Consider the following 17,033-nt stretch of genomic DNA (forward strand, 5'->3'; position numbering starts at 1 on the left):
GCCCCAAGAAACTCACGAGAGATAGTCTCAATTTTGAGTCAAAATTAATATCACTATGCGACCATGGATCTCAAAACAAGAACTTCTAAAAATATTTATTTTTTCTTAAATAGCCATATGATCTCTAAAAAGAAACTTCCAAGAATCTTTCCTTTCTCTTAGGTCAACGTATATGGATAAAAACAAGAAACTTTTTACAATAATTTAAAAAATTCCTTTGTTTTTATAATAAAGCTTACAACCTATCGATTGAAAAGAAAAGATGTTTGTAATAAAATAAAAATCTTATACCCTTTATGAGATGTACAATGCAATCTAGAGAATTAAAATGTAGAGATTGTGTCCATTCATATTCATTCATTCAATTGAAAAAATGACAGTCAATCACAAAATAACCATCATATTACATTCATTCATCCCTTTGGGCCATGTGATGAATAAACATACCCTACAAAACAAATAAAAGCATACCTTAGGATAGATCTAGCATACAAGAACCTTCCCTTAGGGCTCTAATACCAGTTATTAGGAACCCCATATGACTTTGTTCCCATGTCCTAGATCTCTTATGGTGCATGCATTTATCCCTAAGGATCTCTAGATCTAACTCAATGAAAATAAATGGCTTCAAAAATCATACAATAATAATACAAATCTAGAGATTAAAACTCATACCTATGATCTTTATGTTCCTAGATCGAAATCTATGTGATGAAGAATACACCTGAATGTTTTGGAGGTCTCACACACCTAAAGTTGTTTGTCTGATGACTCAAACCATGTCCACGACACTTCAAAGAGTGGACTTTGGAAGGGTGGATGCCTAAACTCTCACTCTCTATATGTGGATCTAAAAGACAACAATCAAAAGGCCATTAGGAAACTCTAACCTCATAAAGGGGTATTTATATGTTTCATCTACTAGGCTTAAGTTATTTAAGCCCTCATGGGCTTGGGTCACTTGCTATAACCCAAAATGAGTTTTAATTCATTAATTAACCATGTCGGGCCATCTAATTAATCAAATTTCCCAATCCAAAAACCTTATTCACTATCCATGTGCAACCTTGTCTAGTTACCAAAACGCCTTTATATACAAAAGCGAACCAAGAACCAATCCAACCCCTATAAACTGTGCCAACATAGTATATGAACCAATCCAACCTTTGTTTCAAGCTTTCTATATTTGTGTAATTTATGTCCTAAAATTTTCATGTAATTTATTTTATGTTAGTCTTGTTGTCTTATATTTCATTTTTTCTTAAATTTTCTGTAATTTTGTTTATGTTAGTCACACTACCTCATATTTCATTCTGTCTCAATTTTTTTTGTAATTCTGTTTATGTTAGTATTTTTGTCTCATATTTCATTTCTTGTCATGTTTGGGTTTTGACCTATCTTTCTTGCTTAAGTTTTTCCTTATTTTATTCAATAAATTTTCTAGAAAAATCAATTTTAATAAATTTTCCAAAAAAAATAGTTTTTAATAAATTTCAAAATAGTTTTCTTTAATTAATAATCTAGAATTTGGTGCCCATCAAATGTAGAAAAACTTTTTTAATAGAATAATATGAAAGAATTGTTTTTACTAAATTCAGGAATTTGGTTTAATATAAAATATTTAAAAAAAAAATCATTTTTTAATAAATTCATAAAATTCCTTTTTTAATAAAATAATTCAATAAATTTGTTTTTTTTAATATATTAATAATTTTTTAATTTAATAATAAACAAATTGTGTTTTAATAAATCTAGAAAATTGTTTTTTAATAAAAATCCTAAAAGTTTCTAAGTCCAAAAATTTTGTTTAATGAAAATTCTAAAAATTGTGTTTTAATAGATGTTATTTAGAAAATTATTTTTTTAATAAATTTGAACATTCTTAAAATTGTGTTTTAATAAATGTTCTCTAAAAAGTTGTTTTTTAAATAAATTTGTTGATTGAAAATTGTGTGTTAATAAATATTCTTTACAAAATTGTTTTTTTTTTAATATAAGGTTTGTTTAATGAAAATTATTAAATTAAGTGTTCAAATAAATATTCTCAAAGTTTGTTTTCATAAAAGTCGTAAAAGTAATAAAAGTTCTCAAATTTGGTTTAATTAAAATTTTCAAAATAAATATTTTAATAACCGTTCTCAAAGTTTTGTCTTTCAAATTTACTTCAAGTTTGTTTTCATAAAAGTCTTAAAAGTTTGAAAAAGTATTGTCTTAATAAATTCTCAAAATAAGTGTTTTAATCTTAAAAAAATTCTAAAAAATCGTTTTTAATAAATTCTCAAAGTTTATCTTAATAAATTCTAAAGGTTGTTCAATAAAATCCCTCAAAGTTAATCTTAAAAATCCACAAAGTGTTTTAATGAATTTTCTCAAAGTTAGTGTTTTAATTAAAGTCTCTTTTTGAATATATTTGATTAAGAAATATTTTTCATAAATAATAGTTGTAAAAATTTTGTTTTCTTAATAAATTAAAATTTTGTTCCAATGATTAACACAAGCAAACCCCCTTTCCTTGTAAAAATCATTTTTCCAAAAGTAGAATTGATTTTTCTTTATAATTATGGAATCTTGTTTTTTTTTTCTTTTTTAATAAAGTGTAAGTCAAAATCATTTCTTTGTAAATAGAAAATCAAATTGAAACTCTTCTCTTTAATAAATTTGAATTCAATCAAAATTCTTTTAAGAAAATCAAGAAAAGTCTTATTTTTGGAATTAATTTTGGATGTGAATAAAAATCAAATATTTTGTATATAAATTGAAATTTTGTGAATAAATAGGTAAGGATAGGTGATGGGATGAATCACAATATAGACCCTCTATTTTGTCCTCATAGCACATGCCGTTCAAAGGGTTTTCCTATGCATCCCACAATTTTGGAGTCTTCTCTTGGTGACCTATTTTCAATCATACAACCTATTATTTCTGAGCCACCCCTAGAGACTTCACTAAAGGGATTAATTTGGCCCCTCATTATGATCATCTACATCCTTGAGTTTGACCTTTATTTTATTTTATTTTTTTGGAGAGCTCATTTAGGTACACCTTTGCCATAATACACTTAGACATGTTTAGGTGCACTTTTTAGGACACCATTTAGACATATTCTATAACACTTAAATGCAACTAACCCATTTAGGCACACCTTGGCCCATTTAGACACATTTGGCTGAGCCAAGCACATTTGACCCATTTAAGCACATCTGGTCAATTTAGGCACACCTTAACCCATTTAGACATGCCTTGACTCATTTAGACACATATGACCCATTTAGACATATTCTAGCCCATTTAGGCATACCTAGCCCATTTAGACACGTCTTGCCCATTTATACACACCCTAACCCATTTATACATACCTTAATTCACCTAAGTACTTTTTAGATTAGATTTCACTTTGACACTTTTTAGGCTTAGGTCACTTAGAGGCTTTGTTTTAGTTTACTTAAATTTTTGGTAGGTTATTTTTTTTAAGTGTTTTTAATATAAAATTTTTAGTGGTATGTACGTAAATAAAGCTTTGGTAAGTTATTTTTTTTTAAATGTTTCAATATAAATTTTTTTTAATTCCATGTACGTAAATAAAGTTCAAATAAGTTAATTTTTTAAAGAGAAGTCTCAATATCAAATTTTTATACCAAATATATAAATAAATTTTTACTAAGTTGATTTTTTTTAAGTGTTTGAATATCAAATTTTTAATGGTACATATGTAAATAAAATTTTAGTAAGTCAGTTTTCTAAAAAGTGCTTTTAATATAATTTTTTTATTGGCCATGTGCATAAATAGAAAACCATTTTCCATTATAAAAGTGAAAAACCATTTTTCATTATAAAAATCAAATACCACTTTCCATTATAAAAACCGAAAACCACTTTCCTTTATAAAAATCAAGAACCACTTTCTATTGTAAATATGAGAACCCACTTTCCATTATAAAAAAATCAAAGGAGTTTCCATGTAAAAACTAAAACCACTTTCCATACAAAATAAAAAACCGCAAGTTTCCATAAGAAAAAAAAAATTAAAGAAAGCATGCTGCCATGTGTATAAATCACTACACAGCCACCGACAAGGGCATTCTCGACACCGTCTATCATCCTTGAACAGCCGCACCATCAATATAGAAAAGGGGGTTGCCACTTTGAGTCTTCATTTGAAAAATACAATTAAAATTAAAAAGCTTTAAGCTAAAAATATAAAAATAAATTACTAACTTGACTTCGCTAAATGACACTAGTAAAAAATATAAATATCGAGAAAGAGTTGGAAATACAATAAGATTCAATTTTTTTTTAATTTTTAAATTTTAATTGTATTTAATTTTTTACTATTTTAGTTTTAGTTGCATCTTTTATTTTTTATTGTTGATGTCAACTAACAAAATTTTTATTCAAAAAAGATGAGAAGATGAAAAAATTGTATATAATATAATATATAAAATCATTATTAATTAGGGAACTAAAAAAATTTTATTTATCACTTGAGGATTTTAGAGAATTTTTGTAAAATGATTTGTATCTCATATTATATAATAAAAAGTTTAAAATATATTTATTTGTAAGATACTTTTACCAAATTAAAATGATAAATTAATTTTTTTTAATAATTTTATTTAGTATTATCAAGTAAAAAGGTATTTCAAAAAATAATTATCAAACTTATAAAATAATGCATATATTTTAAAATATTTTTAAATAGATGAAGATAAAACCGATTTATAAAAGTTGGAATGTTTTTACTATATTGTTTCAAATTAGTGACTCAAAACCCACTTTTCTAAAAAAAAATAATAATAATAATAATTGAATTAATCGGTTGGCTTAGGCTCTTATCTTTAAATTTTTGAATTTTTAACTTCTTTTTTTTCTTTTCCTTTTTTTTTTAAAAAAATTTGCATAAAGTTTTTTTTATAAAGATCTTGATTCCTGACATGTTCTTCTGCGCGATACGCCTGGTTTGGTTTGAAAGAGAGAAAAGATACTATAAGGAAAGTTTCTCGTTCTTTCCTCATTCATACTCGGCGGCCAATAAAAGAAAACTATATTTTCTTTATATTTAAATGTCATATGAAAAGCAAAAACATAAAAAAATAAAATAAAAAAAGGAACCTTGAGGAAAATACATTTTTGTAATAACTTAATTAATTTTTTTTCTTGGGATTTTTTTATGGACGGTCAAATTTTAAAAAATATATATATATAATTTTTTCTTTCTTTTTTCTTTTCTTGTATTTTTTTTATTAATATTATGATCTTGTTAGGAACTAATTTTAACCATATTACAAGACAATACAATTAAAATAAAACCTAGGAGTTTTTAATAAATATTTGTTTCTTAGATTAGGGAAAAAAATTACTAAGATAGAAAATTTATACGAAGAAAATAGTAATCAAGAGTATATTTTTTTAGAAAAATATTGAAAAAACTTGAACATTGAGAAACAAATGTTAATATTCAAATGTTATAAAAAAAAATGTCTAAATTATGATTCATGTTGAAAAAACAAATTATTTGAAGAATTCTATTCAAACACTTTTAGTAATTACATTTATTTTCTAATAATACTCTTTCAAATAAAATGTATTCTCATGCATTGGACTCATAATCTCTATTATTGGTGGTCAATAAATTATGTTTCAATTCATCTTGATCTCATGGATCTTGAAAATTAGAGATACTCTCTATTTTTTCAGAGATTTTTCTCTTCTTTTCTTATATTATTTTCCTTGTTTTTTCTAGAAAATTTTCTCTATTTTTCTAGAAAATTTGGTATCATCTTTTATAATTAATAACCATCTTACCTTTTCCTCTTTTTTCTTTATTATGGTTTTTGACTAAAAAGGTTGAGGATCTATGGGGAGTAAAGTTTGGTTTAATGAAGTTATTCTGTAATAGTTCTTCTATTTGAATTTTAAATTCCTTTGTATCTATAAGGTTACATGCTATATCTGCCATTTTTATTGTTAAATCATGGTTCTTAATTGGTATTTTAAAAGTTGTCTTATTCCTATTCCAATATTTTTGTGGGTCTTCACCTATAATTCCTATTTTTTTCTACTTCTAATATAAGGGATTTTAACTTACTCGCATTCCTTATTTGTTTTGAATAATCATTTATCCCACTATCCTTTTGCTTTTCTACTTTGTTAATCTGATGAGAGGTTACACTAAGATTTATTTGATACACTTTCTATATTTGTATAAACAATTGTTGTGGTTTTATGATCAAAGTTAACTTGATTGTTTTGTATTATTATTCCTCCTTGTAAAGAATGGACAAAATTTAAACCTAAAATGAAATGATATAAACTTATAGTAGGTACGAGATAAGTTTGAGGTAATACTAAGGTTATACTGTTAATTATGATTGGTACCTTTGAAATTTATGTAGTTAATATTAGTTTTTATTTGTTATATTGGACTAATTCTACTGGTTGGACTAATGTTTGCTGGTCTTCCTGAGGTACTAAAGTTTCAAATAAAAAGTTTTTACTAGCTTCGATATCTAAAATTGCATCTACCTTTAATTCTATAGTTTTTAATTTAATTTGTGTTGGAAATATGATAGATTTAACTTTATTTGTCATATTTGTTTGTTCTATTATTTGTATATTTGTATCTACGGGATTTATTAGTACTTTTATTTCTTTAGAGTTTGAATTGTCTTTACTTTCTTCCGAGTTTTTTTCCTTTAATTATTATTTGTAAATCTTTCCACATATTATAAGGAATTATTTTAATTTCTAAAGGTTGAACAAGGTTTTCTAGGTTAAAAGGGATTTTCTTAGGTTAATTTTCTTTTTTTTCAATAATCATACAAATTTCTTCCCTTTCAATTTCACTATCATCTAGATTATATACACTCAAATTTTCGCTTTCAAAGTCTAATTCACTAATGAGTTCTTCTTCACTATCTACCTTATATTTATTTATTAGGTTGATTTTTACTTGGGTCTTTCTACTTCGTTCATTTGATGGTTTTTTAAGTTTAGGACATTCGGATCTTATATGGCCTTTTTGTCCACACAAGTAATATTTACACTGTCTTTTTCTTTCTTTTTCCAAAACTTTCCAAGTTTCTTATATCTTGTTTGATAACGTCTTTTTTTAGAAAAGGTTTTTGAATTCCTTCTTAAAAATCTATTGTAGTTTTTAGTTCTTTTAAACTTATATTCTCTATATCTTATGGCTAGATTTTCTCCTATATGCAGTTTTTTACAAAGTTGTTGATTTATATCTTGTTTCTTTATTTGGCTTCTTTCCCCTATACTTACACTTTCTCTTTCTAGCCAATTTTTTTACAAATTCTATTCTAGCACCTATATAAGGGGAGTTTTTATATTTGGAGGTTGAAATTTCATTCCATAAGCTAAGTCCTACAAGTCCTTGTATATATTTATTTAAATATTCAGGAGTTCTATCTACTCTAGCAAGAATTGCATATTTCCTAAATTTTTGTTCATACTCTTTTATATAAGACAGGTTACATAATTTCAATTGTTCTAACTTATGGAAATATATTGTAGGTTTTTTTTATATCCTCTTGAGTTGTTTCTAAAAGTATAGTTTTATTAAATTTATAAATACAGATATACTAAAATTATTTCTAAATTCCTGAAAATAATTACATCTTTCTTGATTCATGTTTCTAAAGAATTGTATTACTATAGACCCTCCATTTTGTCCTCCTAGAACATGTCCTATTAGGTATTTGTTTGATACTTTATAGCAATTCCCTGGTGGCCCATTACTACTCGTGTAATCTATTTTTTCTAAGCCACCTTGGGGACTTTAGTTGAGGGACTTATCTAACTCCATTATGACACTTGACAAACCTATTTTAGATTTAGGCACCCTAGGCCCATTTAGATACACTTGGCCCATTAAGCACCACCCTAGGCCCACTTAGACACCTTGGGCCCACTTAAGCATCATAGGCCCATTTAGGCACCCTAGGCCCACTTAGACATCCTAGACTCATTTAGGTATCCTATGCCCATTTAGGCATACTTGGCCCATTAGGCACCACCCTAAGCCCATTTAGACACCTTCGGCCCACTTAGGCACATTAGGTCTACTTAGGCATCCTAGGCCCATTTATGCACCCTAGGCCCATTTAGGCACACTTGGCCCATTAGGCACCACCCTAAGCCCACTTAGGCACCTTATGCCCACTTAGGCATCCTAGGTCCATTTAGACTCCCTAGATCCATTTAGGCACCCTAAGCCCATTTAGGCACACTTGGCCCATTATTAAGAATGGCAACGAGACGGGTTCGGGATGGGTCTCTCTCATCCCAACCCTGCCCTGTTTATTCAAAACAATTCTCATCCCCGTCCCATTTAAAAAATTAAATGGGGTAGGACAGGGCGGGGCGGGTATGATAAATTTCCATACTCGCCCACCCCGCCCCATTTAACTTTTTTTGAATTTTAATTTTTTTTTAAATTACTTTTAAAATTTTTAATTACATTAAAATAAATAATTAATTAAATTATTATATTTTTTATAACTTATTTCATTAAAAATATTTTATCATTATCTATATATTAAAAATAATAAAATAAAAATTAAATGAAATTAATTTTAATTTTAAATTAAATTTAATTTTAAAATTAATTATATATATAATCGAGGCAGGACAGGGCGGGATAGGGCAATACCCGAACCCGCCCTGGGTTTTTAAAAAAATTCTCAAACCTATCTATTAAAATTGAACCCCGTCCCATTAGGGGTAGGGCAAGTACCCGAAAAAACCTGTCTCATTGTCATCCCTACCCATTAGGCACCACCCTAGGCCAACTTAGACACCTTAAGCCCACTTAGGCACCTTAGACCTACTTAGGCATCCTAGGCCCATTTAGGCACCCTAGGCCTATTTAGGCACACTTGGCCCATTAGACACTACCCCAGGTCCACTTAGGCCCACTTAGACATTTTAGGCCAATTTAGGCACCCTAAGCCCATTTAGGCACACTCGGCCCATTAGGCACCACCCCAGGCCCACTTAAGCCCACTTAGACATCCTAGGCCCATTTAGGCACACTCGGCCCATTATGCACCACACTTGGCCCACTTAGGCACCCTAAGCTCATTTAGATACACTTGGCCCATTAGGCACCACCTTAAGCCCACTTAGGCACCCTAGTGTCACAAGCTGATTCAAATGAGCCTCCCCATGGTCTTATATAGAGCCAGGAAGTTTCTAGAGACTCCTAGAGTGGGAAGAGTGTGGAAGGTTCTAGAGAAGCCTGAAGGAATCCACACAATTCTACATCATGGTGGAAGGCATGAGAGGAGTCCGGGGCTTTCTAGAGAAATCTAGAAGACTCTTGTATATACTTGTATATAGGCTTGTACCTAGAATGATGTAGGACATTCTAGAATAGTCTTGAGTTGTAAGGAACCCTCCAAGGTTCCAAAGAGTTCCATTGGTGCCTATAAATAGGTGAGGGCCTCATTTGGCCAAGGCACTAAGCAAGTGAGCATCCAAGCACTTGTAAAGGCTTTCTTGAGTTAATAAGAGCTTCCATTCTTTAAGAAGTTGCCTACCAAGCTTCTTAAGCTTTTGAGTCGCGAGTGTCTTAGCCGAGCGAGCTAAGCATTGGGGAACAAGGCTGACTTAGCAAGATCAAGCGTCTTGGCTTGTCTAAGTGCCGCACGAGCTTAGTGAACGACTAAGTCCATGACACTAGGCTCATTTAGATCATTTTTTGCATGAATGCATGATTTGCATGGTTGCATGGCTCGTATGGCTTGCATGTGTTTGATTTTGTTTTTGTCTTTTTTTATCTCTTTCTATTTATTAGTTTTATTCGTTTATTTACTTATTTTTAGAAAATTGCATGAGCTTAATAATCATATTTATTTCGTTTTTATTTATCTATTTATTAATTTATTTGATATAGAGTTGCTTGAGTTGATAATTCATTTTAGTTTTGCATGTGATCTATAATTTTAATTTCGTTTAAAATTACATATTTTGGATTTTTAATTATTAGTTACATGTTTCTTTTTTTTATTACTATTGTTCTAACCCTTAGTTTTCTTTTATTTGTATTTTTATTTTCCTTTTACTTATTTATTATTTGTTTTGCATGGGATTCCATGTGCTCCATATAAGAAAGGGAGTGAGACAGTGTTCAGGAGAAGAAAAAGAAAGAAAGGAAAGGGAGCACGCATGGGAAACGAAGGGAACACCATTAGAGACAAGGAAATTCTGACAGTCGGCTGGTGATTGGAATGAGAGGGATGGAGAAGAAAAGAAAGGTGTGGTTTGAAAAACGTGAAAGAAAGGAACACATTTAAAAGGAAGGGACTATTTTAGAGAATGAAATTTAGATAGCCGATGGGGGAAAAGAGAGGGTGAGAAAGCAGACAGCCGAGAAGAAAATCGACTAAGATGAAAGCACTTAGCCGGAGAAAAAGTAAGACGCACCATTGAAGAGGTGGGCAGCTGCACCAAAGCAAGGAAATGAGAGAGGTGATAGAAAAGGTTTTTTCTTCTGTCAGTGGAGATGGGCAAGATAGGGGAGTTGCACCAAACGGGAAGAAGACTAGCAGTCGCACCAAGAAGAATCAAGTGGAAAAAAGAGATTATTTTTTTAGCATGAGAGGGTGCAGCCGCACCATTGAGAGAGTTTTTGGGACGGCCGCACCGGTGAATGAAGGAAAGCGACACGCATCAAAAGGAGAGAGAAGAAGGGTGGACCATTGAGAAGTAAGATCGGCAGCCGCACCAAAATAGAAAATGAGAGAGGTGATCGGAAATATGAGTTTTTCTGTCGGTAGAGGGGTGCAAGGTGCAGTCACACCATTGAAGGGCAAGAATAGGTGTAGTCGCACCCTTAGAGAGGAAGATCACTTTTTCCGAAGCATGGGAAGGTGCAATCGCACCATTGAGAGGTTTTTCGGAGGTGCAACCGCACCATTGAAGGACAAGAGAAGAATTAGTTGCACACCACCCATATTATTTTGATAGCATCACAGCCGGCTAGCTTATTTGATCTCCACGGGAAGCACCTTCAGCACCCAAAACTAGAAGAGGAAGTCCGAGTTAGTGAAAGAAGGTTTCCGACCTATGGAGAGGAGATATTGCAGCACGTTCTCTGAAGGTGGTTTGGTCCATGATAGCATGCGTCTTAAAGTCGTTATCGAAGCAAGTCCCGGAGGTCTTTGGAAGTTTGCATATTTGTACAGCCAACTGGTTTTGGCTAGTCGAATCATTCACACGGCTGCCACTTTGGGAAGCCTACTACCCGTACACATATCCGATTGGGTGAACTATTCTCCTCTTATATTTTTAATCAATCAATACAATATACTAAAGGTTCTTTATGAATTTACTATTACACCTTTGTAAGTCATTTTCAATTTGAGATATATTTATCTATATGCTATCTATTTATCCATTTATTAACAAGATTTATTTTATAGGATAGAGACATAGTTCTAAAATTTGTCTTAGATAGTTTTTTTAATTTAATTTTTGGTTTAAGTGAAATTTTAGTTCATTAAAATAGTTAATATTAAGTGTTAAATATTTGATTTTAGGATTGCCATAATTGGTGTTAGAAACATTTTTTAAGTTTAGATTTCATTTTAGTAATGTAAGTTTATTTTAAAAATTGATTCCATGAGTTCATATTTCGTTTTAGTCATATTTATTTATTTATGTGTTATCTATTTATCCATTTATTAATGAGATTGATTTTATAGGTTAGAAATTTAGTTTTAAAATTTGTTTTGGATAGTTTTTCAATTTAATTTTAGGTTTAAGTAAAATTTTAGTTTGTTAAAATAATTTACCTTATGTGTTAAACATTTGATTTTTTAGATTTGCCTTAATTAGTTATTAATTCATATTGAGCTTAGATTTCATTTTAATAATGTAAATTTATTTAGGAAGTTGATTCCATGAATTCATATTTCGTTTTTAGTTTGCTTTCATTTAATTTGATTCATTTTAATTATTTTAGGTGTTTTTATAATTTCAAGCTATTAATAAAATCAATTCTATATTTGAAGGTGCCTATGTTTAGTTTACTCTAATTTAGCTTCACTCATCTATTCAGTTTAGGTATTTTCTATAATATTAGCTCATTAATAAAATTAATTCTGTGATTGAAAATTCGTGTTTGCCCTGATTTAATTTGGTCCATGTTAATCGGTCTAGATGTGTTAGTGTGTTTAATTGATCACGTGCTAATTCTTGATTGTTATTCTCAATTGATGTGTTTTTTGAATATCAATCATTAATTCTTGGTGGGTATCTCGTTAGCTTAATTGATCTAAGTTTGAATAGTTTATTGCTTTGATAGTCTTTGGTAAAATTTACTTTTCAGAGGCCATATGAAAATAGTGAAGATTAACCTCCATTCTCACCACTTTAGTTTGCTTGGTTGTCAAAAATTTTATTTTGTGATTTTGTTTTCTTTTGGGTTGCCCATGTTTGATCTTTGAATATTGTCCTTTGTAAATTATTCCTTTCTTTTTTTTTTTAGAAAAAAAAAAAAGAAACCTTTTCTTAAAATGTTCCTCCTCAAAGTGCATTTCAAAAACCCATTCAGAGTCCTTAGAATCAAAAATCTCATTTTCTTAAAATAATACGTAATCATTTTTTGATCGGTTCACATCTTTCTCGATTTTCAATGAAAATTTTTGGTTTTGAGTAAGACGCGAATCCAAGCTAGTGATCCTAAATAAATGGGATAATTCTAGACTAAAATCATGTATATCAATTGGGGAATTGGTGAAACCCCTACATAAGAAAATCTTTTCAAAAATCATCTTTGTTGCCACATTTGCCACTTGTTGAAATCATATCTATCTATTTTTTAGGAATTATATACAAGATGCATGCGATAATTGATGATTTCGTATATTTTGATCATTTTTGCTGTGCTAATTAGATAACAAGCATGCTAAGATTTCTTATTTATTATTTATTAGGACTCATTTTGAGCTAAATTAAGTGACCCAAGCCTTGGTGGGGTTAAGTCACTTAAGCCTGATAGGAGAATCCTATAAATACCCCATTAAGGATAAGGTTTCTATCACTTTTTGGTGTAAGAGTTGGCTTTTATTCCGAGTCATCAAGTGGAAGATCTTGGGTGTACAAGACCTTCAAACAAGTTTTTCACAGTCAAGAATTGATCTGGGAACATCCAAATTCAGGTATGAGTATTATATCTCTAGATCTATAGTTAATAATAGTTTTTATTATCATTTTATTATGCTACAATAGATTTAGAGAAGCCTAGGAATAGATGGATGCACTTTATGAGATCCAAGGCATGAGAACGAAGTAATTCAAAGTTCCCAACAATTTCTTGTTCTAATGTGGAAATATATTTTTGCTACCTAATATTGTTTAGTTGTTAAGGGAGGGTGAAGATGTTGGTTTGCTTCGTGTGTGAATTGAAAAGTCATTATGCCCTTATTTGATATTTTTTTTATTGTTTCTTTCTTTGAAAATTGTGACCATTAGATGAGTTTTAGTGGTAAACTTCTTATAAAATTTTGTATTGTTTTTTTATTTTTTTTAATGCATGTGTAGTTCCTTTGTTCTTTTTTTTTTTTATATATATATATTTTATCTTAGGCATTTGACCTTTTCTTTGAGGTTCATTAAAGATAGTTTTTTAATACAAAATGTCTAGCAATGGTGGAAATTTTAAACTTCTTACAAAATGTCTATTTTTTTATATAAATATTTTAATTGAAAAAATATATTATTGTTGTTTATTTATGTATTTCTTATTTTATTTTTTTAGATATGTCTTCTAATAATAATTATCAAAATATTGAAGATGAGAGTGATGATGAACATGATTTTTATGAGTTGGTGCTTACAGGTTGTGCTGCAATTGCAACACTTACCAATTACAAAGAGAAAAAAAAACATTGTAGAACTTATTCCCACACGGGATATAAGTTTGTAATGGATGTCTTGAATGGTCATGAAATTAGGTGTTTGAGCAACTTAGAATCGAAAAACATGCATTTATGAATTTATTAGAAACATGTACTAAAAGGTATGGTCTTAAAGAAGGTTTTTATGTGCCCTTAACAAAGGCTTTAATAATGTTTCTCATTACAAATAGGTCATGGACTTAGCAATAAGATGATTAAAGAAAGATTTCAACACTTTGGTGAATATGTATTTGGATGGTTTAAGCTTATATTAAATGTTGTTTGTCTTATAACTATGGATATTATAAAACCAAGTGATCCACAATTTAGGGAAGTCCCTAATAAAATAAGAAATGATGATCGATATTGACCATATTTTAAGAATTGTATTGGGGTAATTAATGGAACTCATGATATACCCATTGTGATTCCTAAAGATAGACAAACACAATATATTGGTAGAAAAGACATGACTACTCGATGTTATGACATTATGTGATTTCAATGTGTTTCACGTTTGCATGACCAGATGGGAAAGAGCTACTCATGATGTGTGGGTCTTTTTAGAGGTATTAATAATGCTAGAATTGGGGTTTCCTCATCTACCTAGAGGTTTGTGAATGAAAATATTAAACTTGCTTTTGTGATAAAATTTTTATTATCTAATTTTTTTTTTGTTTTTTGTTTTGTAGGTAAATATTATTTAGTTAATGTTGGTTATCTTCAAATGAGTGAATATTTAGGCCCATATAGAGGCGAGCGTTACCATCTTCCAAATTTTCAATGAGGTAGTTTACATAGAAGTAAAAAGGAAATATTTAATCATAGGCTTTTATCCTTGAGGTGCGCAATTGAGAGAATATTTTCCGTTTTGAAGAATAGATGTAGACTGCTACAAGAAATGCATAGTTTTCTCCTTGAAACACAAGTAAAGATTGTTGCTACTTTAATGACTTTTCACAACTTCATAAGGTTTAATGCTAGAATGGATATGGAATTTAAACCTTATGATGATGATCAAAGGTTACTTCCACCTAATGAAGAAAGGAGTAGAATGGATTCACTTATTGAGAAAGATGGTTCAAATCATGCAAGAGAGATGGAAGAGGAACATGATTGAATTGCAAATCTTCTTATATCTCATTGATGTTTGATTATGAAACTAGTATGTAAGAATATAGTTTTATTGTAATCATAAAAATGATTAGTTTTAGTTTTTTTAATAATATAAATGTTTATATATTCTTTTAAGATGGACGCTTATTTATTCTTTTGTAATGAAAAGTTTTTGGTTTATCATGTTTTTTTTTTTGTAATTAAATTGTATGTCCTTTTTGGTCATTTATTAATATTAAAAGTGTTTTTTTATATATAAATTATAAAAAAAAACACTATTAGAATCATTTTTTATAATTCTCATAAAAGTGTTTTTCATAGAAATAGTATAGAAGAAGACACTTTAATAAAAACGCTACACTTTTACTAGAATTACTACTAAATGGGCTCAGATCATATTAAACGAGAGGAATTTTTAAAACAGTAAAGTTGCATGTGAGGGGTTGAAGCTTAGAGTAACAATATAATATCATAGTAGAGTTTTTTGGAGGAGCAATAAAAAGAAAATTCATGATTTAGTTGCATGTGAGGGGTTGAAGCTTAGAGTAACAATATTATATCATAGTAGAGTTTTTTTTGGAGGAGCAATAAAAAGAAAATTCATGATTTAGTTTTCATAAAAAAGTTTATAAATGATATGAACATTTAATAAATTATTAATAATTTATATGCTTATATGGTATTTTATTTTTATAAAATTAAAAATTTTACTCATGCCATATTTTGATGATTTTATAACATAAAAAGATTTTTAGAACCTCAACTTTTATAAATAAATTTTATCTTCATCAATTTAAAAATATTTTAAAATATATACACTTTTTTATAAGTTAAATATTTATTTCCTAAAATGACATTTTATTTGTCAGGCTAATAACACTAATTAACAATTTTTATTTTTCTAATTATTATTATTTTTTTACCGTGAGAACATATTAAAATAAAATAAAAATTTAAAATTTAAAATACAATTAAAACTAAAAAAAATCTTTAAAACTAAGAATATAAAAACAAAATATTAACTTTCAATTCGCCAAATGATACTAGTAGAAAATATAGATGTTGAAAAAGAGTTGGAAATATGATGAAATTCAAATATATTTTTTTGGTTTTAATTGTATTTAATTTTGTTTTTTGTTTTAATTGTATTTGATTTTTAAGTATTTTGATTTTAATTGTATTTTTAATTTTCAAAATTTCTTATTTTATTGTTGATGTCAACTAACAAAATTTTTATTTAATTTTATTAAAAAAAAAAAAGATGAGTGTTTTTATATAATATCAATATATAAAATCATTATTAATTAGGGAATTAGAATGATTTTATTTATATCTTAAAGAATTTTTTTCAAAATAATTTATATCTCATATTATATAATAAAAAAATTATAAAAATTTATTTGTAAGATACTTTTATCAAATTAAAATGATAAATTAATTTTTGAATAATTTTATTTAATATTATCAAGTAAAATGGTATTTCAAGAAATGATTATTTGAATTATGAGAAAGTGCATATATTTTAAAATATTTTTAATGAATGAAGATAAAACTGATTTATTAAAGTTGAAGTTGTTTTTTCTATATTTTTTTTTTCAAATAAGTGAATTAAAACCTACTTTTCCCTTTTAATAAAAAGTCATAAAAGTAATTTTCAACCATCAGTCTCCTTATGCTAAATAAAATATATTTTAATTTTTTGTATATAAAAATTTAAAAAGTTAGCCTCATTTTTCAAATATCGTTTTTGTGTTGCACATTATTCCAATTTTCCCATAAAATTTATTGAGAAAAGAAAAGAAAAAGTAGGAATTTAAGGCTCTTCAAAATCCATCATTAGGTAGTTTTCTTCGTCAAACTATCATTATTATTACCTTTATATTTATTTATTTATTTATAAAAAATGACTATATATATATATATATATATAGATATTAAATGAGGGTTATCTTTTATGGTCAAACCCTTAGAACTCTTCATAGACACAACTCAAACCTTGGG

Source organism: Vitis riparia, chromosome 12 (assembly GCF_004353265.1).
Source record: "Vitis riparia cultivar Riparia Gloire de Montpellier isolate 1030 chromosome 12, EGFV_Vit.rip_1.0, whole genome shotgun sequence".
NCBI lineage: Eukaryota > Viridiplantae > Streptophyta > Magnoliopsida > Vitales > Vitaceae > Vitis > Vitis riparia.